Source organism: Rutidosis leptorrhynchoides, chromosome 1, assembly GCF_046630445.1.
Source record: "Rutidosis leptorrhynchoides isolate AG116_Rl617_1_P2 chromosome 1, CSIRO_AGI_Rlap_v1, whole genome shotgun sequence".
Taxonomy (NCBI): Eukaryota; Viridiplantae; Streptophyta; class Magnoliopsida; order Asterales; family Asteraceae; genus Rutidosis; species Rutidosis leptorrhynchoides.
Window position 1 is genome coordinate 239,711,792 of NC_092333.1, and position 23,490 is coordinate 239,735,281.

At 33.4% G+C, this 23,490-nt stretch overlaps 2 long non-coding RNA genes across 4 annotated transcripts; both read right to left on the reverse strand.

Annotated features, from left to right (window-relative positions):
* Positions 1-330: 330 nt before the first annotated feature.
* LOC139868796 (uncharacterized) lies at positions 331-1,799 on the reverse strand. Of its 2 annotated transcripts, XR_011765991.1 has the most exons (4): positions 1,513-1,799; positions 1,216-1,330; positions 716-802; positions 331-583 (listed from the first exon to the last, which is right to left on the reverse strand). It is a non-coding gene; the product is annotated as an uncharacterized lncRNA (long non-coding RNA). The 2 variants fall into 2 exon arrangements; XR_011765990.1 differs by having other exon boundaries at positions 1,216-1,799.
* Positions 1,800-1,802: 3 nt separating this feature from the next.
* On the reverse strand, positions 1,803-4,376 carry LOC139868804 (uncharacterized). 2 transcript variants are annotated; one of them, XR_011765993.1, is made up of 5 exons: positions 4,136-4,376; positions 3,950-3,999; positions 3,615-3,734; positions 2,692-2,745; positions 1,803-2,586 (listed from the first exon to the last, which is right to left on the reverse strand). It is a non-coding gene; the product is annotated as an uncharacterized lncRNA (long non-coding RNA). The 2 variants fall into 2 exon arrangements; XR_011765992.1 differs by lacking the exon at positions 3,950-3,999.
* Between the last annotated feature and the right edge of the window lie 19,114 nt (positions 4,377-23,490).

Here is a 23,490-nt window from a genome sequence, read left to right on the forward strand (position 1 = left end):
AACGTATTGTGTAAATGCCCTTGCAAATCTAAAATAAAATTTTGAGATTTGCAAACGGCTTTTGCAGAAGCCAGACGAAATATTTATCGGGAACACAAATTGCCAATAGGATTTTGCAGTTTGCAATTTTCACATCATTATCCGACATGATAAGATTTTTGGATATGATTTTGATTTTGTTGATCTTTTCCGATAACGTTTTAAACTAGTGCAAAAACCCGTGGAATCACAGGATTTTTAAGAATTTTTTTTAATGATACGTTATATAATCAACGTACAGATAAACTAACAAAATTCATCAAGTTATATGAGATAGAAAACAACATTGTTTAAACAAATACTTGAAAGAACGACAATTAAAAAGAGAAATCCAAAAACATAGTTTTTTAAGTTACAAAACATTAACAAACAAAATGAAAAGCATGTTAATAATTCATTACTTTCAAAAATCATCAAATCCTCTTTGTAGTAGGAAGCTCATTACTTGTCAAGTTCACCGATTTGAAACTTATACGAAGTTTTCATAAACATACAAATGTGTGCATGTGGGAGGCTCCTTTTTTGATATTCATAGTGTAAACAACTGCAATGAAAATGTACAAATTAATTAGAATTGACAATTTAAAAAGTTTGACAAATTGTAAATAGATATTAAATATTTAAATATTTGAAATTATTATGAAAAAAATATTATTAGTACATGCTTCAAGCTCACCCAAATTGACCCTTCATAAGTAAGTGGGTCAAAACCCAACTTCCAAATACCCAAATCCCAAGAACCCCTTCTCGTTTCCATGTTTGCCTTCAATCAAACCACTCTTAAAATTGTTAAAATTTATCAATCACAAAGATTAACATAACATACAAAAAGAGTTATATGTGAAATGCAGTAGACCAGTAGTACAAATATCATTCTTAAGAAACCTAGAGTAAGGATTTAATCTTTAGCAATTATTTAATAACTGGATAAATTTGACCACATAAAGTAAAACACATCTTGAGACCAATTTGTGTTTCTTCTTCTCAAAATCAAATTCAGACATCCAAATGATTTATACAAACCTTAGAGACTAAAAACAAATAAAAAACACAGAGATAGTAACCAAAACCCAGTGACATCATAGAATATCATGGGTTTTAGCTCTAATGTATAAAAGCTAAGATCAAAACTCACTGACACACATATATACTACCAAAAATATAAAAAGGACATACCTATGGTGATATGAAATGTTTCTTCTTCTTCATGTCTAAACAAAATATTATCAACATAAATAACAGTCAAAAGATTATCAACATTATGGCATGCCTAATCTTTTTCTTGTTACACCTACATTTTATCCAACACAAAAGAAACTAAATAGTATATGATGGAACATAAATCCAAACTTGCAAAATTAGATATCTAAATTTAGTCCCGCTTGTTGCATAAAATTGGCTACTGAATTATTGATGTACAATATGAAGTTTAATGATTTTTTTTTTTTTTTTTTTTTTTTGTGATATACTTACAATCCATCACATGAACAATCTTGTGTTGTTGAAAATCTGGGCTGATCTGAAAATTAATATATCATTTATCATATATTTATTTAAAATAATTCAACAATGAAAGCATATATTCATCTCAATTTAATACGGAGTATATGTTATTACATGATTGATTACTCGACCATTAAAGTAACCATTAAGAATAATGAATAGTGAGAATACCTGCTACCCTGCCCAATGATGTTAAGATCTTGGTAAAAGGAACCTCCTAAAATCCAAATTTGTGAAAAACCTCGATTCATTTCATGCTATTAGTACCGTTATTATTATTAAATTCCATCAACAACTCCATTTAAAACTTCTGTCGATGCCTTAGAAGCAATTCAAAACAAACATTGAAAGAGAAATTTAAATAACACGTATCAAATATGAAGTTTAGATATGCAAATCAAATGGGTCAAATGTCAAGGGAAAAAAAAGTCAATACACACATTTATAAAATGTCAACGGGAGCTTTACCAACCCACAACACAGTTTGTATAACGAAACATTTTAAACTCATAAAATGGTATTTATTGCTCTCTTTACTGCTCTTTACACCAAATAAATTAGCTAAATTTAAAGGAAGCCAACTGATTATCCCAACCTCCCATTGAATCTGTTGGCTATATGCTACAGATACTCTGATTTATGTACAAAAGGGACAACATTATAGATATTTTTTACTCCATTAACATATAAAAAATACCACACAAAAGTCTCACCTTAACATTATGCAAACTATCTCCATCCTTCTTTTTAACATCACGGCACAAAATCCATTACATACACTAATATAAGAAAAGAAAAGGAAAAAAAGTTAAATGTACATAAAAGAAACCTTACCCGATAACAAATATCAGATTGACCAAAATAAGCATTACGATCTTCTGCTTAAGCTTCCTCCTATCTTCCACCGTTCCTACTTTTATTGAACTTTTTGTGTTAATATTTTATGTTAAAATATACTCCGTACTATTTAAAACGCATTGTTCGTACATTTATGTATCCAGATTTTTTTCCATTTGACCAAAATTTGAAATGCCTCTTTTTTTGCTGCACACACAAAGCATCCAATATTCATGTCAAAATACATATATCATGTCATATACGATACATCATCATGCCTCATTTTTTTTGTGAGATGTTATTGATACAGACCTTGATAGGTAGTTTGGGAATTGCCAGCCATCATCACACTATCTTCACGTTCCACTATGATTTAAAACAAAGTTAGAACTAAAGATAAAACATGTTTAGGAACTTCCAAAATATATAATTTGCTTCAAAAATGGAATCTTCACACATAATTTTAAAAAGTATTCGTTTTGCGGATCCATAATTTTAAAAATAATTACAAATACAAAATTAGTAAAGATTCAAGTATATTGAATGCTCGATAACAAAATAAAAAATGAAGAAAAATAAAAGATTTTAGATTCATACATATTACTCCCTGATGAGTATAATGATGAAAGCTCAACAATACTTAATGACAACAATTCTAATTTTGTTTCACTTGGACATTTCATCTAACACATAACATGCATTTAACAAATAAAGGTAACATTTATTAAACTTGTTTGTGAATATGATTACAAAATGTCTAAACCCCAAATACTGAAAAAGATATAGCATTAAACGATAGGTTTACATCCAATAAATATTAAAGAGATCAAATAAAAGGGTGCATAGATACCTTTAAAAAATATAGACGGACTTTTAAATAGCTATAAACAATGGAAACAAATACTACTACATTTTTTAGCACAAAAGCACACAGGGTGAGCAAGTTTTGTTCACCTGTATTTTCTGAATAGCTATATGTTATAAGAACACTAATGGAAGATATACATATGTGCATCAGGTTAAACTTATATTTAATTTAAAAGCTGAAAAGTAATAATTCAAATGTTTATTACTAAAGAATCACACAACCTTTAATGATTTCATATTAATTCACTTACACAAATGGACCTGTAAGTTTTTTTTTTTAAGACAATAGAAACAACATATTTTTAAAAACTAATCTCAACACAAATGAAATAATCAAGAAATGAAAGTAGATGTAAGATTTATCATACCATGTAAATTTTCTTTTATCCTCTTAGTCAAAGATTTATTCACAGCTTAATGCAGGGTACTTGTACAATGTACATATCCAATATTGCTGGTCAATGCTTATTCACCCTTCGGTGTATTCCCTGTAAAAAGAGGCATCATACTTGTTTCAAAAAAGTAAATAACAAATTTCTAACAAACCTCATATTCTAATTGGAGAGCCATGAAACTATATAACACAAGGTGCAAAGCAGGAAGATGCTCTAATTAAGAATGTAAAATTAGAGCAAGACAAAGAATCTACAGCTTTATGGACTCTAATCAAGATTATACAATAAGAGCAAGACAAAGAACCTACTTCTGTTAAAACATCCTCAATAATTGTGTATAAGCAACAATAGCTGTCTCCTATAAATATATAAAATAAAATAAAATAAAATGCAAACCATTAGCTAATAAGGTGCAGTGAAATCTATGAAATTAACTGCAAACCTCCAATTGAAAAACCCTAAATCAATGTTGAATCTGAAATTGCAAATATTACCTTATGAATCTGCAAACCTCCTATCAATGTTGAATTCATGAGAGATTTCAATGTAAGGATAAATTCTTGATTATTGAGAAATTTAGTTTATAGGCATGAATCAAAAGGAGATGATGATTGGAGAATAATGGCCCGATGTGAAGATGACCGATGTGAAGATGAAGATGACGAATTCGTCTGGTCAATTTTTTTACGGCTTATGCATCTACTTTTTAATTTGATTTGGGAAAAAGGAGTCTTGAAAGCTTCCAAGAGAACCATGCGAAGTTCAGGAAACAAAAGGCACGCCTGAGAGAGTTTCAAGAAGTACCCCCGTCAGTTGGACGGAAAATTTTATTTATCAGATATATTACTTATAACTAGTTTTATGAGCCCGTCCGTTTAGACGGAAATTGTAAATATTAGTTTTTAAAATCGTTAGTAGTGATGACAATTATAGATGTTATCGATCAGATATAAATTATAATTAGAAACATGAAAATGTAAATAAAATTAAATTGTTATATGATAATCATCTATGGAAGAGCCCATGCTTTGCCTGATATTTTAATTTTTAATAAAAATAATTATTAAATTTTATCTTAAATATAATAATCAATCGAATTTTAAGGCTTCAATTTCAAAATTGAAATTCAATTAACTAATTAAATTTTTAATATTTTCTATTTAAGTATATTATTATTATTATTATTATTATTATTATTATTATTATTATTTAAGTAATTTAATATATAAAATTATTACATTATTAAATATATAGGATAAAAATAATAATAATGATAGGTTTTTTAAGCCCTGTAATCATAAGATTATATGGGTGGATATTATATTAATAATTTAGTATAAAAAGGCTAAATTATATATTTATATACTTCGTAACAATTTTTATCAAATATATTATGTGTTGTATAATACTCATAATAATTATGTGATACTCCTTATATATTAATTACTAATTCACCGTCACAATTTGATTTATTTTACAAACAAAATTCTTAAAATTTTGTTCCTAGAAAACTATACTCCCTCACTTTCAATTTAATAGGCTAAGTTTCCTTAAATAAAGTGTATAAGATATAAGATAATTACTATATTTAATTAATAATAAATAAATGTATGAATAAGTTTTAATTGATTTGGAATCTCCTTAAATATAATGTACATGATAATTACTATAAATTATAAGTTAACCACAAGCCACCACATAAGCAAATTTAACCAGAATTAATAACAGACTGACACGTAGGATTATTGGCACGTGCTTTATAATAATGTATAAATATAGGGAGGTGATTCTCACACACTATTTTTTGATCCATCTACACTTTTGTCTCATAAACTTACAGTTATACCCCTGGATTAATCTAGGAAGTTGAACTTATATTATTATTCTAACTATAATTAAGGGTATAATAGGTTATTAGGTGTAGATGGATCAAAAAGTAGTGTGTGAGGATCACCTCCTATATATATAAATGATCCTTAACTAAGCACTTAATGAGGTACAAACTGGATAAGTAAAATCAATTTTTTTAAAAAAATTTTAGATTTATAAATCTGCATAAAAATGATCTCCTAATTTATCATTCATCACTATTTAGATGAATGATAAAATTAATCATTCATCACGATTATTATCATTCATCGCCGATTTTTTAACGATTTTGTTATTTTTTTAAATATGTGCGTTTTCTTAAATAAGAGACCCAAAAAAAAAAAAAATTTCAAAAAAAGAATTTTTGAATTTTTACTTATCCGGTTTGTACTCGATTTAATCTTAGTCATTGATCGTGATATATATATATATATATATATATATATATATATATATATATATATATATATATATATATATATATATATATATATATATATAGTAAGGTCATAATCAAGAGGGAAACACTTTTTTGGTGGAAGGGGGAAGCAAATTTTTTTTATTTTTTTCATTTTTAAAAAAAAAACTTTGTTCACACAAGATGAAAATATGAACATTTAAAAAAGACACTTTGTGATGAATGTTATTATTTTGGCAGGAAAAGCTCGAAGAAAAAAAATGAAAAACATTCAATGCATTGAATGTTTTGCTTGTGAGTTTATTTAAATCGTTTTGTTTTCATCTTGTGTGAAGTATTTTTTTAGAAATTTTGCTCGATTTAGAGTTTAGGGTTTAGAGTTTAGTGTTTTCGGGTTTACTCCGTAAACCCTCAACCCTAAACCCTAAACCCTAAACTCTAAACCGTTCGTGTTAAAAATTCAATCTAAACCTTAATTTATAAACCCTAAGCCGTAATTTCTAAACCCAAAACTCTAATTTCTAAACCCAAAACTCTAATTTCTAAACCCTAATAGTTAAACCCTAATTTTTAACCCTCTAATTTATAAACCCTAATTTCTAACCCCTTAAAAAAACTTGGAAGCAAAACATTCAATGTAGTGAATGTTTTCAATTATTTCTTCGAGCGTTTTCTCGCCAAAATAATAACATTCATCACAAAGTGTCTTTTTTAAATATTCATATTTTCATGTGATCTTGATATTTGAAAAAAAAAATCGAAAAAAAAATATTACTTCCCTCCACTTCCTCCCAAAAAAGTGATTCTCTCTTGATTAAATCCATATATATATATATATATATATATATATATATATATATATATATATATATATATATATATATATGTATATATGTATATATATATATATATATATATATATGTATATATATATGTTAAAATATTTAATTAATTAGTTGAGTAATTAAATAATTTGGATTAATTAATTATAATCAATAAAAAGTTTTACTAACTTGATTAAGAAGTTAAATTAATTACGAGTAAAATATTGTGAGTTGTCGACTTTAAATAACTCTTTTTATGAAAAAGGTGAAAATGTGTGAGAGAGAAAACTTAGAGAGAGAAAACAAAGAGAGAGAAAGTGAGGAAGGATGGGAAACGGTGAGAAGAAATCGAAACAAGCCTAAAGCAAATGGTGCACATCCGTCAGCGGGGAGCAGGGAACAAGGTAACAGTAACAACATTGAGGATCGATTTAGGTGGTCAAACAACAATCGGGTAACGTCGTTTATGGTCTACAACTTTCCGAAAACGTGGAGTGTTCCTGATTTTTGGAAATTCTTCAAGTCACAGGGTGGTTGATATCGGCTAAAAAGTCACGTTTTCACCCCGGTATTGAGGCCCAAAAACAAGAAAGATTCGAACTTTGTCGGCAAAATACCCACTTCGTCGGTTAGAATTGAAGAACAAGTAATTATGAAGGCGGTGCAAAAAGAATCAAGAGAATCGGAGCTAAAACGAAGATTCTAGAGCGAAAACGGTGAAAGACAAGAATCAAGTTACGATCCAGGGAATCAAAGCGCACCAGAAACGACCCACCATACGGCCTGCCAGTATGGGGTACGGCCTACCACACGGCCCAGCAAACGCCCCCAAGAAATAGGCTGCCAGCCATACGGCCTGCCATACGGCCTGCCGACCGTATTTTGGCAAATTTCTAGTCTATTTAAAGGGTCTTTGTCATTCATTCCAACACACACTTCAATTCACTTCTTTCTCTCTCTTGTACAATATTAGTCATACTCTCAAGGCCTTCGACTCCGTGCGGAAAACCTAGTACCTAGAGAAGAACGCTGAAGATTGTATTAGGAGCGGTCTGGAGTTTTGAAGTTGTTTCTTTTGTATTCAGAACTCGTTTAATCTACTGGTACTTCTATCTATTATCTTATATAATATTTTATGATATTGTTGCCATGATTAGCGAGTAGTTATCTTTAGTGTATGCTATGATGTAAGCAGTTATAATGCCGAAATAATATTATGGTTTGTGTATGCTGTCGAAATGTTTTCCGATTATGCTTTAAACTCAATCGCTTTTCTAACTAATAGAACGTAGTTATAGGCTCTGTTATTGGGAAGTCGCGAACCCCGATTCAGAGTACCTTATTTGTGTCACCCCTTGGTAAGAGAAGTCTATCGGATACAACGTAAGATTGACTGAGGCACACCGGTTGTAGTAAGTCTATCGAGCTTTGGATTCCGACTGAGGACTCTTTCGTATTGAAGCATCTGACTAGACCCTTAGTACATTGTCGGTCTTAGACCTTGCTAGTGTAGTCACCAAGCATATAAACTTCGTACGTGCACGCTGAAGCACAGCGGTTGTTGTAAGCTGTACCTCTGCTAAGTAAGGCCATGGAACACGGTTAGTGTTGACCAGTACACTGCACCATAACGCGGTCTCAAGCATTGCACTCCGCTTGAGGGATTCTTAGTTAATTAAGGAACTGTTTGTTTAGACACATAAAGGATTGGACCGTTAGGATAACCGAACGTGTTCATGGAAGTCAACTTGACTTGGCCATGGTGTTCTTTATGGTTGAACTCTTTTTAAGGGCCTAACTATCTTTTACCAATCATTAACGAAAGTATTGAAGCACATCATGTCTCTCGGATATGGTAAACCATGTATTATATTACGCTTAAGAAAGTTTAGACCATTTTGGAAGGTTAATACGTCACCCAACCGAGTCGCTCAATTGGATGAGCTGTCTGAACGTGTATGCCTGTAGTCAGACTGCACAGGAGTCGGGGGTAAGGGACGTTGCTGTCTATTCAGAATCTTCAAGCCTAACGCAGTACCCAGTGACAAGTCTTATGACAGGGGCGTTTAGGACTAGTGTAATGAATACAAGGCCTCTGCTGAAATGTCCCGTTCTTATTGATTAAAAACGTTCCATATTAATTGATTTCGTTGCGAGGTTTTGACCTCTATATGAGACGTTTTTCAAAGACTGCATTCATTTTAAAACAAACCATAACCTTTATTTCATCAATAAAGGTTTAAAAAGCTTTACGTAGATTATCAAATAATGATAATCTAAAATATCCTGTTTACACACGACCATTACATAATGGTTTACAATACAAATATGTTACAACAAAATAAGTTTCTTGAATGCAGTTTTTACACAATATCATACAAGCATGGACTCCAAATCTCGTCCTTATTTAAGTATGCGACAGCGGAAGCTCTTAATAATCACCTGAGAATAAACATGCTTAAAACGTCAACAAAAATGTTGGTGAGTTATAGGTTTAACCTATATATATCAAATCATAATAATAGACCACAAGATTTCATATTTCAATACACATCCCATACATAGAGATAAAAATCATTCATATGGTGAACACCTGGTAACCGACATTAACAAGATGCATATATAAGAATATCCCCATCATTCCGGGACACCCTTCGGATATGATATAAATTTCGAAGTACTAAAGCATCCGGTACTTTGGATGGGGTTTGTTAGGCCCAATAGATCTATCTTTAGGATTCGCGTCAATTAGGGTGTCTGTTCCCTAATTCTTAGATTACCAGACTTAATAAAAAGGGGCATATTCGATTTCGATAATTCAACCATAGAATGTAGTTTCACGTACTTGTGTCTATTTTGTAAATCATTTATAAAACCTGCATGTATTCTCATCCCAAAAATATTAGATTTTAAAAGTGGGACTATAACTCACTTTCACAGATTTTTACTTCGTCGGGAAGTAAGACTTGGCCACTGGTTGATTCACGAACCTATAACAATATATACATATATATCAAAGTATGTTCAAAATATATTTACAACACTTTTAATATATTTTGATGTTTTAAGTTTATTAAGTCAGCTGTCCTCGTTAGTAATCTACAACTAGTTGTCCACAGTTAGATGTACAGAAATAAATCGATAAATATTATCTTGAATCAATCCACGACCCAGTGTATACGTATCTCAGTATTGATCACAACTCAAACTATATATATTTTGGAATCAACCTCAACCCTGTATAGCTAACTCCAACATTCACATATAGAGTGTCTATGGTTGTTCCGAAATATATATAGATGTGTCGACATGATAGGTCGAAACATTGTATACGTGTCTATGGTATCTCAAGATTACATAATATACAATACAAGTTGATTAAGTTATGGTTGGAATAGATTTGTTACCAATTTTCACGTAGCTAAAATGAGAAAAATTATCCAATCTTGTTTTACCCATAACTTCTTCATTTTAAATTCGTTTTGAGTGAATCAAATTGCTATGGTTTCATATTGAACTCTATTTTATGAATCTAAACAGAAAAAGTATAGGTTTATAGTCGGAAAAATAAGTTACAAGTCATTTTTGTAAAGGTAGTCATTTCAGTCGAAAGAACGACGTCTAGATGACCATTTTAGAAAACATACTTCCACTTTGAGTTTAACCATAATTTTTGGATATAGTTTCATGTTCATAATAAAAATCATTTTCTCAGAATAACAACTTTTAAATCAAAGTTTATCATAGTTTTTAATTAACTAACCCAAAACAGCCCGCGGTGTTACTACGACGGCGTAAATCCGGTTTTACGGTGTTTTTCGTGTCTCCAGGTTTTAAATCATTAAGTTAGCATATCATATAGATATAGAACATGTGTTTAGTTGATTTTAAAAGTCAAGTTAGAAGGATTAACTTTTGTTTGCTAACAAGTTTAGAATTAACTAAACTATGTTCTAGTGATTACAAGTTTAAACCTTCGAATAAGATAGCTTTATATGTATGAATCGAATGATGTTATGAACATCATTACTACCTTAATTTCCTTGGATAAACCTACTAGAAAAGAGAAAAGTAGATCTAGCTTCAATGGATCCTTGGATGGCTCGAAGTTCTTGAAGCAGAATCATGACACGAAAACAAGTTCAAGTAAGATCATCACTTGAAATAAGATTGTTATAGTTATAGAAATTGAACCAAAGTTTGAATATGATTATTACCTTGTATTAGAATGATAACCTACTGTAAGAAACAAAGATTTCTTGAGGTTGGATGATCACCTTACAAGATTGGAAGTGAGCTAGCAAACTTGAAAGTATTCTTGATTTAATGAAACTAGAACTTTTGGAATTTATGAAGAACACTTAGAACTTGAAGATAGAACTTGAGAGAGATCAATTAGATGAAGAAAATTGAAGAATGAAAGTGTTTGTAGGTGTTTTTGGTCGTTGGTGTATGGATTAGATATAAAGGATATGTAATTTTGTTTTCATGTAAATAAGTCATGAATGATTACTCATATTTTTGTAATTTTATGAGATATTTCATGCTAGTTGCCAAATGATGGTTCCCACATGTGTTAGGTGACTCACATGGGCTGCTAAGAGCTGATCATTGGAGTATATATACCAATAGTACATACATCTAAAAGCTGTGTATTGTACGAGTACGAATACGGGTGCATACGAGTAGAATTGTTGATGAAACTGAACGAGGATGTACTGTAAGCATTTTTGTTAAGTAGAAGTATTTTGATAAGTGTATTGAAGTCTTTCAAAAGTGTATAAATACATATTAAAACACTACATGTATATACATTTTAACTGAGTCGTTAAGTCATCGTTAGTCGTTACATGTAAGTGTTGTTTTGAAACCTTTAGGTTAACGATCTTGTTAAATGTTGTTAACCCAATGTTTATAATATCAAATGAGATTTTAAATTATTATATTATCATGATATTATCATGTATGAATATCTCTTAATATGATATATATACATTAAATGTCTTTACAACGATAATCGTTACATATATGTCTCGTTTAAAAAATCATTAAGTTAGTAGTCTTGTTTTTACATATGTAGTTCATTGTTAATATACTTAATGATATGTTTACTTATCATAGTATCATGTTAACTATATATATATCCATATATATGTCATCATATAGTTTTTACAAGTTTTAACGTTCGTGAATCACCGGTCAACTTGGGTGGTCAATTGTCTATATGAAACATATTTCAATTAATCAAGTCTTAACAAGTTTGATTGCTTAACATGTTGGAAACATTTAATCATATAAATATCAATCTCAATTAATATATATAAACATGGAAAAGTTCGGGTCACTACAGTACCTACCCGTTAAATAAATTTCGTCCCGAAATTTTAAGCTGTTGAAGGTGTTGACGAATCTTCTGGAAATAGATGCGGGTATTTCTTCTTCATCTGATCTTCACGCTCCCAGGTGAACTCGGGTCCTCTACGAGCATTCCATCGAACCTTAACAATTGGTATCTTGTTTTGCTTAAGTCTTTTAACCTCACGATCCATTATTTCGACGGGTTCTTCGATGAATTGAAGTTTTTCGTTGATTTGGATTTCATCTAATGGAATAGTGAGATCTTCTTTAGCAAAACATTTCTTCAAATTCGAGACGTGGAAAGTGTTATGTACAGCCGCGAGTTGTTGAGGTAACTCAAGTCGGTAAGCTACTGGTCCGACACGATCAATAATCTTGAATGGTCCAATATACCTTGGATTTAATTTTCCTCGTTTACCAAATCGAACAACGCCTTTCCAAGGTGCAACTTTAAGCATGACCATCTCTCCAATTTCAAATTCTATATCTTTTCTTTTAATGTCAGCGTAGCTCTTTTGTCGACTTTGGGCGGTTTTCAACCGTTGTTGAATTTGGATGATCTTCTCAGTAGTTTCTTGTATAATCTCCGGACCCGTAATCTGTCTATCCCCCACTTCACTCCAACAAATTGGAGACCTGCACTTTCTACCATAAAGTGCTTCAAACGGTGCCATCTCAATGCTTGAATGGTAGCTGTTGTTGTAGGAAAATTCTGCTAACGGTAGATGTCGATCCCAACTGTTTCCGAAATCAATAACACATGCTCGTAGCATGTCTTCAAGCGTTTGTATCGTCCTTTCGCTCTGCCCATCAGTTTGTGGATGATAGGCAGTACTCATGTCTAGACGAGTTCCTAATGCTTGCTGTAATGTCTGCCAGAATCTTGAAATAAATCTGCCATCCCTATCAGAGATAATAGAGATTGGTATTCCATGTCTGGAGACGACTTCCTTCAAATACAGTCGTGCTAACTTCTCCATCTTGTCATCTTCTCTTATTGGCAGGAAGTGTGCTGATTTGGTGAGACGATCAACTATTACCCAAATAGTATCAAAACCACTTGCAGTCCTTGGCAATTTAGTGATGAAATCCATGGTAATGTTTTCCCATTTCCATTCTGGGATTTCGGGTTGTTGAAGTAGACCTGATGGTTTCTGATGCTCAGCTTTGACCTTAGAACACGTCAAACATTCTCCTACGTATTTAGCAACATCGGCTTTCATACCCGGCCACCAAAAATGTTTCTTGAGATCCTTGTACATCTTCCCCGTTCCAGGATGTATTGAGTATCTGGTTTTATGAGCTTCTCTAAGTACCATTTCTCTCATATCTCCAAATTTTGGTACCCAAATCCTTTCAGCCCTATACCGGGTTCCGTCTTCCCGAATATTAAGATGCTTCTCCGATCCTTTGGGTATTTCATCCTTTAAATTTCCCTCTTTTAAAACTCCTTGTTGCGCCTCCTTTATTTGAGTAGTAAGGTTATTATGAATCATTATATTCATAGATTTTACTCGAATGGGTTCTCTGTCCTTCCTGCTCAAGGCATCGGCTACCACATTTGCCTTCCCCGGGTGGTAACGAATCTCAAAGTCGTAATTATTCAACAATTCAATCCACCTACGCTGCCTCATATTCAGTTGTTTCTGATTAAATATGTGTTGAAGACTTTTGTGGTCGGTATATATAATACTTTTGACACCATATAAGTAGTGCCTCCAAGTCTTTAATGCAAAAACAACCGCGCCTAATTCCAAATCATGCGTCGTATAATTTTGCTCGTGAATCTTCAATTGTCTAGAGGCATAAGCAATCACCTTCGTTCGTTGCATTAATACACAACCGAGACCTTGCTTTGATGCATCACAATAAATCACAAAATCATCATTCCCTTCAGGCAATGACAATATAGGTGCCGTAGTTAGCTTTTTCTTCAATAACTGAAACGCTTTCTCTTGTTCATCCTTCCATTCAAATTTCTTCCCTTTATGCGTTAATGCAGTCAAGGGTTTTGCTATTCTGGAAAAGTCTTGGATGAACCTTCTGTAGTAACCAGCTAGTCCTAAAAACTGGCGTATGTGTTTCGAAGTTTTTGGGGTTTCCCACTTTTCAACAGTTTCTATCTTTGCTGGATCCACCTTAATACCTTCTTTGTTCACTATGTGACCGAGGAATTGAACTTCTTCCAACCAAAATGCACACTTTGAAAACTTAGCGTACAATTTTTCCTTCCTCAATACTTCTAACACCTTTCTCAAATGTTCACCGTGTTCTTGGTCATTCTTTGAGTAAATAAGTATGTCATCAATGAAAACAATGACAAACTTGTCAAGGTATGGTCCACACACTCGGTTCATAAGGTCCATGAACACAGCTGGTGCATTAGTTAAACCAAACGGCATGACCATAAACTCGTAATGACCGTAACGTGTTCTAAAAGCAGTCTTTGGAATATCATCTTCTTTCACCCGCATTTGATGATACCCGGAACGTAAGTCAATCTTTGAATAAGCAGACGAGCCTTGTAGTTGATCAAATAAGTCGTCGATTCTCAGTAGTGGGTAGCGGTTCTTGATGGTAAGTTTGTTCAACTCTCGGTAGTCGATACACAACCTGAATGTACCATCTTTCTTCTTGACAAACAAAACAGGAGCTCCCCACGGTGATGTGCTTGGTCGAATGAAACCACGCTCTAAAAGTTCTTGTAATTGGCTTTGCAGTTCTTTCATCTCGCTGGGTGCGAGTCTGTAAGGAGCACGAGCTATTGGTGCAGCTCCTGGTACAAGATCTATTTGAAATTCAACGGATCGATGTGGGGGTAATCCCGGTAATTCTTTCAGAAATACATCGGGAAATTCTTTTGCAATGGGAACATCATTGATGCTCTTTTCTTCAGTTTGTACTTTCTCGACGTGTGCTAGAACAGCATAGCAACCTTTTCTTATTAGTTTTTGTGCCTTCAAATTACTAATAAGATGTAGCTTCGTGTTGCCCTTTTCTCCGTACACCATTAAGGGTTTTCCTTTTTCTCGTATAATGCGAATTGCATTTTTGTAACAGACGATCTCTGCTTTCACTTCTTTCAACCAGTCCATACCGATTATCACATCAAAACTCCCTAACTCTACTGGTATCAAATCAATCTTAAATGTTTCGCTAACCAGTTTAATTTCTCGATTCCGACATATATTATCTGCTGAAATTAATTTACCATTTGCTAATTCGAGTAAAAATTTACTATCCAAAGGCGTCAATGGACAACTTAATTTAGCACAAAAATCTCTACTCATATAGCTTCTATCCGCACCCGAATCAAATAAAACTTAAGCAGATTTATTGTCAATAAGAAACGTACCCGTAACAAGCTCCGGGTCTTCCTGTGCCTCTGCCGCATTAATATTGAAAACTCTTCCGCGGCCTTGTCCATTCGTGTTCTCCTGGTTCGGGCAATTTCTAATAATGTGGCCCGGTTTTCCACATTTATAACAAACTACATTGGCATAACTTGCTCCGACACTACTTGCTCCGCCATTACTCGTTCCGACACCATTTGTTCCTTTCGTTCTATTAACCCCTGGTCCGTAGACCTCACACTTCGCCGCGCTATGACCATTTCTTTTACACTTGTTGCAAAATTTGGTGCAGAACCCCGAGTGATACTTTTCACACCTTTGGCATAGCTACTTCTGATTGTTGTTGTTGTTGCGGTTATTATTATTGTTGGGATGATTATTGTAGTTGCTGTTGCTGTTGTTGTTGTTGTTGTTGTTGGGCCGTTTGTTGTAGTTGCGATTGATGTTGCGATTGTTGGGATAATTGTTGCGATTATTGTTGTAATTGCTGTTGTTGTTGTATTGGTGATTCTTATCACCGTTTTCCTCCCACTTTCTTTTGACTTGCTTCACATTGGTCTCTTCAGCAGTCTGTTCTTTAATTCTTTCTTCAATCTGGTTCACTAGTTTGTGAGCCATTCTACATGCCTGTTGTATGGAGGCGGGCTCGTGTGAACTTATATCTTCTTGGATTCTTTCCGGTAATCCTTTCACAAACGCGTCGATCTTCTATTCCTCATCTTCGAACGCTCCCGGACACAATAGGCACAATTCTATGAATCGTCTTTCGTACGTGGTAATATCAAATCCTTGGGTTCGTAACCCTCTAAGTTCTGTCTTGAGCTTATTGACCTCGGTTCTGGGACGGTATTTCTCGTTCATCAAGTGCTTGAATGCTGACCACGGTAGTGCGTACGCATCGTCTTGTCCCACTTGCTCTAGATAGGTATTCCACCATGTTAACGCAGAACCTGTGAAGGTATGCGTAGCGTACTTCACTTTGTCCTCTTCAGTACACTTACTTATGGCAAACACCGATTCGACCTTCTCGGTCCACCGTTTCAATCCGATCGGTCCTTCGGTTCCATCAAATTCCAAAGGTTTGCAGGCAGTGAATTCTTTGTAGGTGCATCCTACACGATTTCCTGTACTGCTAGATCCAAGGTTATTGTTGGTATGTAGCGCAGCCTGTACTGCGGCTATGTTTGAAGCTAGAAAAGTACAGAATTCCTCTTCATTCATATTCACGGTGTGTCGAGTAGTCGGTGCCATTTCCTTCAAAATAGTCAAATGGAACAAGTTAATCATACAGAATATTAAGAGTAGTTAATAGTATTTCGTAGCATAATATGAACTCATTTATAAAAGCTTTTTCTTCATATTAGCGTTTTATAAGTTTAAATTCGGGTAGTACCTACCCGTTAAGTTCAAACTTAGTAGCTAATATACAATTCAACTACTACAATTCTATATGAAAAACTGATTATAATAATATTTCGCGTTCAAACTTTTACACAATATTTTACAAACTTACAATACCGCTTATTTTACATATAGCATGAAATATAGCACACAATAAATTTGATACAAGATGGTTGTGAAGATAATTCTAGCTAGTACACAAGTCGTTCAGCAAAGGCAATAAAGACACGTAATTCATACGTCCAGAAACAAGTCATGCATTCTGGTTTTACTAGGATTACTTCCCATCCTTGGTCTTGTGGAACATAACCGTTATGGCCGTTGATAAGACAGCGTGTTGTAACGTCGTCAAAGGGGCGAGGGTTACGTAATATCCAACAGTCCCGTAACAATCTAAAAACCTCATTTCTTACCCCAATTACCGACTCCGTCACTTGTGGGAACGTTTTGTTTAATAGTTGTAGCCCGATGTTCTTGTTCTCACTTTGGTGAGAAGCGAACATTACTAATCCGTAAGCATAACATGCTTCTTTATGTTGCATGTTAGCCGCTTTTTCTAAATCACGAAGTCCAATATTCGGATATATTGAGTCAAAATAATTTCTTAACCCATTGCGTAAAATAGCATTTGGGTTCCCCGCAATATATGCGTCAAAGTAAACACATCGTAACTTATGGATTTCCCAATGTGATATCCCCCATCTTTCGAACGAAAGCCTTTTATAAACCAAGGCATTCTTGGAACGTTCTTCGAATGTCTTACAAACTGATCTCGCCTTAAATAGTTATGTCGAAGAATTCTGACCGACTCTAGACAAGATTTCATCAATCATGTCTCCGGGTAGGTCTCTTAAAATATTGGGTTGTCTATCCATTTTGTGTTTTTATACTGTAAAATAGACAAGAGTTAGATTCATAAAAAAAAATACTTATTAATACAAGCAATTTTTACATATATCATAAAGCATAAGCACACTATATTACATATATTACACCACACGAATACAACTATCTTATTCCGACTCGCTTGTTTCTTCTTCTTCGGTTTTGGTTCATTTTGCCAAGTTTCTAGGGATATATGATGTTCCCCTAATACGAGCCGTCGTAATCCACATTGGTTTAGAAAAACCTGGTGGTTTAGAGGTTCCCGGGTCATTGTTACAACTTAAGGACTTCAGGGGTTGACGATACATATAAAGTTCATCGGGGTTGGAATTAGATTTCTCTATTTTTATGCCCTTTCTCTTATTATTTTCTTTTGCCTTTTTAAATTCAGTTGGGGTAATTTCTATAACATCATCGGAATTCTCGTCGGAATCCGATTCATCGGAGAATTGGTAATCCTCCCAATATTTTGCTTCCTTGGCGGAAACACCATTGACCATAATTAACCTTGGTCGGTTGGTTGAGGATTTTCTTTTACTTAACCGTTTTATTATTTCCCCCACCGGTTCCATTTCTTCATCTGGTTCCGATTCTTCTTCCGGTTCCGATTCTTCTTCCGGTTCCGACTCTTCTTCCGGTTCCTCTTCGGGAACTTGTGAATCAGTCCACGAATCATTCCAATTTACATTTGACTCTTCATTATTATTAGGTGAGTCAATGGGACTTGTTCTAGAGGTAGACATCTATCACATAATATCAAACGCGTTAAGAGATTAATATATCACATAATATTCACATGTTAAAAATATATAGTTTCCAACAAAATTTGTTAAGCAATCATTTTTCAAGTAAACACGGTCGAAGTCCAGACTCACTAATGCATCCTAACAAACTCGATAAGACACACTAATGTAAAATTCTGGTTCTCTAAGACCAACGCTCGGATACCAACTGAAATGTCCCGTTCTTATTGATTAAAAACGTTCCATATTAATTGATTTCGTTGCGAGGTTTTGACCTCTATATGAGACGTTTTTCAAAGACTGCATTCATTTTAAAACAAACCATAACCTTTATTTCATCAATAAAGGTTTAAAAAGCTTTACGTAGATTATCAAATAATGATAATCTAAAATATCCTGTTTACACACGACCATTACATAATGGTTTACAATACAAATATGTTACAACAAAATAAGTTTCTTGAATGCAGTTTTTACACAATATCATACAAGCATGGACTCCAAATCTCGTCCTTATTTAAGTATGCGACAGCGGAAGCTCTTAATAATCACCTGAGAATAAACATGCTTAAAACGTCAACAAAAATGTTGGTGAGTTATAGGTTTAACCTATATATATCAAATCATAATAATAGACCACAAGATTTCATATTTCAATACACATCCCATACATAGAGATAAAAATCATTCATATGGTGAACACCTGGTAACCGACATTAACAAGATGCATATATAAGAATATCCCCATCATTCCGGGACACCCTTCGGATATGATATAAATTTCAAAGTACTAAAGCAACCGGTACTTTGGATGGGGTTTGTTAGGCCCAATAGATCTATCTTTAGGATTCGCGTCAATTAGGGTGTCTGTTCCCTAATTCTTAGATTACCAGACTTAATAAAAAGGGGCATATTCGATTTCGATAATTCAACCATAGAATGTAGTTTCACGTACTTGTGTCTATTTTGTAAATCATTTATAAAACCTGCATGTATTCTCATCCCAAAAATATTAGATTTTAAAAGTGGGACTATAACTCACTTTCACAGATTTTTACTTCGTCGGGAAGTAAGACTTGGCCACTGGTTGATTCACGAACCTATAACAATATATACATATATATCAAAGTATGTTCAAAATATATTTACAACACTTTTAATATATTTTGATGTTTTAAGTTTATTAAGTCAGCTGTCCTCGTTAGTAACCTACAACTAGTTGTCCACAGTTAGATGTACAGAAATAAATCGATAAATATTATCTTGAATCAATCCACGACCCAGTGTATACGTATCTCAGTATTGATCACAACTCAAACTATATATATTTTGGAATCAAGCTCAACCCTGTATAGCTAACTCCAACATTCACATATAGAGTGTCTATGGTTGTTCCGAAATATATATAGATGTGTCAACATGATAGGTCGAAACATTGTATACGTGTCTATGGTATCTCAAGATTACATAATATACAATACAAGTTGATTAAGTTATGGTTGGAATAGATTTGTTACCAATTTTCACGTAGCTAAAATGAGAAAAATTATCCAATCTTGTTTTACCCATAACTTCTTCATTTTAAATTCGTTTTGAGTGAATCAAATTGCTATGGTTTCATATTGAACTCTATTTTATGAATCTAAACAGAAAAAGTATAGGTTTATAGTCGGAAAAATAAGTTACAAGTCGTTTTTGTAAAGGTAGTCATTTCAGTCGAAAGAACGACGTCTAGATGACCATTTTAGAAAACATACTTCCACTTTGAGTTTAACCATAATTTTTGGATATAGTTTCATGTTCATAATAAAAATCATTTTCTCAGAATAACAACTTTTAAATCAAAGTTTATCATAGTTTTTAATTAACTAACCCAAAACAGCCCGCGGTGTTACTACGACGGCGTAAATCCGGTTTTACGGTGTTTTTCGTGTCTCCAGGTTTTAGATCATTAAGTTAGCATATCATATAGATATAGAACATGTGTTTAGTTGATTTTAAAAGTCAAGTTAGAAGGATTAACTTTTGTTTGCGAACAAGTTTAGAATTAACTAAACTATGTTCTAGTGATTACAAGTTTAAACCTTCGAATAAGATAGCTTTATATGTATGAATCGAATGATGTTATGAACATCATTACTACCTTAATTTCCTTGGATAAACCTACTGGAAAATAGAAAAGTGGATCTAGCTTCAATGGATCCTTGGATGGCTCGAAGTTCTTGAAGCAGAATCATGACACGAAAACAAGTTCAAGTAAGATCATCACTTGAAATAAGATTGTTATAGTTATAGAAATTGAACCAAAGTTTGAATATGATTATTACCTTGTATTAGAATGATAACCTACTGTAAGAAACAAAGATTTCTTGAGGTTGGATGATCACCTTACAAGATTGGAAGTGAGCTAGCAAACTTGAAAGTATTCTTGATTTTATGAAACTAGAACTTTTGGAATTTATGAAGAACACTTAGAACTTGAAGATAGAACTTGAGAGAGATCAATTAGATGAAGAAAATTGAAGAATGAAAGTGTTTGTAGGTGTTTTTGGTCGTTGGTGTATGGATTAGATATAAAGGATATGTAATTTTGTTTTCATGTAAATAAGTCATGAATGATTACTCATATTTTTGTAATTTTATGAGATATTTCATGCTAGTTGCCAAATGATGGTTCCCACATGTGTTAGGTGACTCACATGGGCTGCTAAGAGCTGATCATTGGAGTGTATATACCAATAGTACATACATCTAAAAGCTGTGTATTGTACGAGTACGAATACGGGTGCATACGAGTAGAATTGTTGATGAAACTGAACGAGGATGTAACTGTAAGCATTTTTGTTAAGTAGAAGTATTTTGATAAGTGTATTGAAGTCTTTCAAAAGTGTATAAATACATATTAAAACACTACATGTATATACATTTTAACTGAGTCGTTAAGTCATCGTTAGTCGTTACATGTAAGTGTTGTTTTGAAACCTTTAGGTTAACGATCTTGTTAAATGTTGTTAACCCAATGTTTATAATATCAAATGAGATTTTAAATTATTATATTATCATGATATTATCATGTATGAATATCTCTTAATATGATATATATACATTAAATGTCTTTACAACGATAATCGTTACATATATGTCTCGTTTAAAAAATCATTAAGTTAGTAGTCTTGTTTTTACATATGTAGTTCATTGTTAATATACTTAATGATATGTTTACTTATCATAGTATCATGTTAACTATATATATATATCCATATATATATGTCATCATATAGTTTTTACAAGTTTTAACGTTCGTGAATCACCGGTCAACTTGGGTGGTCAATTGTCTATATGAAACATATTTCAATTAATCAAGTCTTAACAAGTTTGATTGCTTAACATGTTGGAAATATTTAATCATATAAATATCAATCTCAATTAATATATATAAACATGGAAAAGTTCGGGTCACTACAGTACCTACCCGTTAAATAAATTTCGTCCCGAAATTTTAAGCTGTTGAAGGTGTTGACGAATCTTCTGGAAATAGATGCGGGTATTTCTTCTTCATCTGATCTTCACGCTCCCAGGTGAACTCGGGTCCTCTACGAGCATTCCATCGAACCTTAACAATTGGTATCTTGTTTTGCTTAAGTCTTTTAACCTCACGATCCATTATTTCGACGGGTTCTTCGATGAATTGAAGTTTTTCGTTGATTTGGATTTCATCTAATGGAATAGTGAGATCTTCTTTAGCAAAACATTTCTTCAAATTCGAGACGTGGAAAGTGTTATGTACAGCCGCGAGTTGTTGAGGTAACTCAAGTCGGTAAGCTACTGGTCCGACACGATCAATAATCTTGAATGGTCCAATATACCTTGGATTTAATTTTCCTCGTTTACCAAATCGAACAACGCCTTTCCAAGGTGCAACTTTAAGCATGACCATCTCTCCAATTTCAAATTCTATATCTTTTCTTTTAATGTCAGCGTAGCTCTTTTGTCGACTTTGGGCGGTTTTCAACCGTTGTTGAATTTGGATGATCTTCTCAGTAGTTTCTTGTATAATCTCCGGACCCGTAATCTGTCTATCCCCCACTTCACTCCAACAAATTGGAGACCTGCACTTTCTACCATAAAGTGCTTCAAACGGTGCCATCTCAATGCTTGAATGGTAGCTGTTGTTGTAGGAAAATTCTGCTAACGGTAGATGTCGATCCCAACTGTTTCCGAAATCAATAACACATGCTCGTAGCATGTCTTCAAGCGTTTGTATCGTCCTTTCGCTCTGCCCATCAGTTTGTGGATGATAGGCAGTACTCATGTCTAGACGAGTTCCTAATGCTTGCTGTAATGTCTGCCAGAATCTTGAAATAAATCTGCCATCCCTATCAGAGATAATAGAGATTGGTATTCCATGTCTGGAGACGACTTCCTTCAAATACAGTCGTACTAACTTCTCCATCTTGTCATCTTCTCTTATTGGCAGGAAGTGTGCTGATTTGGTGAGACGATCAACTATTACCCAAATAGTATCAAAACCACTTGCAGTCCTTGGCAATTTAGTGATGAAATCCATGGTAATGTTTTCCCATTTCCATTCTGGGATTTCGGGTTGTTGAAGTAGACCTGATGGTTTCTGATGCTTAGCTTTGACCTTAGAACACGTCAAACATTCTCCTACGTATTTAGCAACATCGGCTTTCATACCCGGCCACCAAAAATGTTTCTTGAGATCCTTGTACATCTTCCCCGTTCCAGGATGTATTGAGTATCTGGTTTTATGAGCTTCTCTAAGTACCATTTCTCTCATATCTCCAAATTTTGGTACCTAAATCCTTTCAGCCCTATACCGGGTTCCGTCTTCCCGAATATTAAGATGCTTCTCCGATCCTTTGGGTATTTCATCCTTTAAATTTCCCTCTTTTAAAACTCCTTGTTGCGCCTCCTTTATTTGAGTAGTAAGATTATTATGAATCATTATATTCATAGATTTTACTCGAATGGGTT